Source organism: Chaetura pelagica, unplaced genomic scaffold, assembly GCF_000747805.2.
Source record: "Chaetura pelagica isolate M959 unplaced genomic scaffold, ChaPel_1.0 scaffold265, whole genome shotgun sequence".
Lineage (NCBI taxonomy): Eukaryota > Metazoa > Chordata > Aves > Apodiformes > Apodidae > Chaetura > Chaetura pelagica.
The window spans coordinates 290,105-292,078 of record NW_009953449.1 but is presented as its reverse complement, the minus strand read 5'-3'; positions in this window follow the sequence as shown (position 1 = coordinate 292,078).

Here is a 1,974-nt window from a genome sequence, read left to right as displayed (position 1 = left end):
CCCCCCCACACACACACAGAGGGGGTTCAGCGCCGTGTGGAGACACCGTTTTAAGTCAGTTTTGTCGGCTGACTCAAAGGACATTTCATGTTCGTGTAAGGAAATACCTGGTCCTTCACAGTGATGCATAACATTATAATTATACTGCTAGAAATAAGACATTCCCAGACAAAAAATACACTCGTGATTACTCTGAATAAACTAAAATACAACTATTTTGTCACAACCACGTCATAAAGTTACCTTTATTGTATCAATATTTTATTTTTTAATCTTTAAATCTTTTGTAAGTGAAACAGTTTTAAACACATGCTTGATTTTAAAAAGAATTTTAGATTTTTCTTCCTTTTACTATTATGCAAAATTTGTGCATGTATTTTTTATTTTAAACCGTTTTATTGCTCAAAGGGGATCCCAGCTCAAGGTCTTCAGAACAGGCTCTTCAATACCTGCACTCACAATATAAGAGGCAGTCTACAGGACCTTCCTGTTGCTTGGCAAGGTTATCTCTTACCAAGTTATAAGCAAAAAGCTTCAGTGTCTTCCAGGTACCCACCAATCTGAAAATAATGCTTGAGATAAAAGACTTAACTAAGTTATGCTGAAGTTAAAATTGTACTGCTTTTTAGACTGAGCTCCTATGAGCTTTTACAGTTGGTGGACTTAGAGTTTAATATTCACCAATTAGGTATTCCATGTAGAAAAGATGTCAGCCTGTGGTGCTCTGAAGCTGGGATCCCCATTGAGCAATAAACTGTTTTAAAAGAAATGCATATCAAAGATGTTGAAGGGTGTCATGAGTCCTTGCATGCAGGGGAGAGGTGGTGTGCTATTGACAATACTTTCTTACACAAGCAAATTCCAGTCATTTTGTATAAAGCTGGAACAGAAATAAAAATAACCCTTCATTAAATGCAGTCTTTTCTGCTGTTCCTATGGCATATTAGACTTATTTAAATAACATTGTGAATTCTTGGGGTAAAAAGAACACAGCTCAGCTATCATTTCAGTTGTAGTGTGGGAAGGACTTTGCTGATGTGAATAACAGTCATGTTGATGGATAAACCATACTAGACAGTGATTCTGAAGGAGAGAAATGAGCTAACAGTGCAGGAAACTTCAGGTAATGTACAACAGGAAAAACATGTAAAATTTTCTATAAATTCAGGTTAAAAACTTGGTCCAGAGTGCTGTGAACATAATGGATTTCATGCAGGGTTAGAAGTCAAGGATCCAATGAGGGCACTGCCATGTTGTGTTAATTAGGTAAAACATTTCTCTTTCCTTTCCTTCATCTCAAACCAACGTTTCTTAGAGGCCTCTGGTGCCTAAAGTTGGTATGTGAGTCACTTCACAGGCTGGTGGTTCTTGCTGCATCATCCTCCTCAGGAAGAAGGATTCCTCACAGTCCTGCCCTGCTTCCCCACGGGGTCCCTTCCCATGGGAGAGAGTCCTCCAGGAACCTCTCCTTCCTGAGTCCTTCCCACGGGGTCCGGAGCTGCTCCAGCCTGGGCTTCCCACAGAGTCATGGGACCTTTCGGGTCTAAGTTGCCTGCAGCCAGGGTCTTCCAAAGCTGCGTAATCAGAGCCCACTGGCACAAAAATCCAAGTTCACCCCTCCTGGCACCTTCAGGGAATGTTCCACCACGTTCCTCCATGAGTGCAGGGTCACAGCTGCCATCTCGCCATGGGTTGCAGGGAAACTTCTGCTTGGGCACCTTCTTCCCCTTCTTCCTCACCAACCACCAGCACTGCTCACCTTCCCCAGCACAGCTCTTCTCCTCCAGCACAGCTCTTGTCCCCCCAAAGTGCTCCTCTGCTCTGGTGTTACATCAGTTCTTTCGTATGTTAATCGCAGATGTGCATCTATTGTCCCTCTAATGGCTTTTTGGCTGGGTTTGGAGCAGGGAGATCTTCTCAGCTTCTTGCAGAAGCCACTCCTGTGGCGCTTCCCCTACTACCAAAAAAACCACC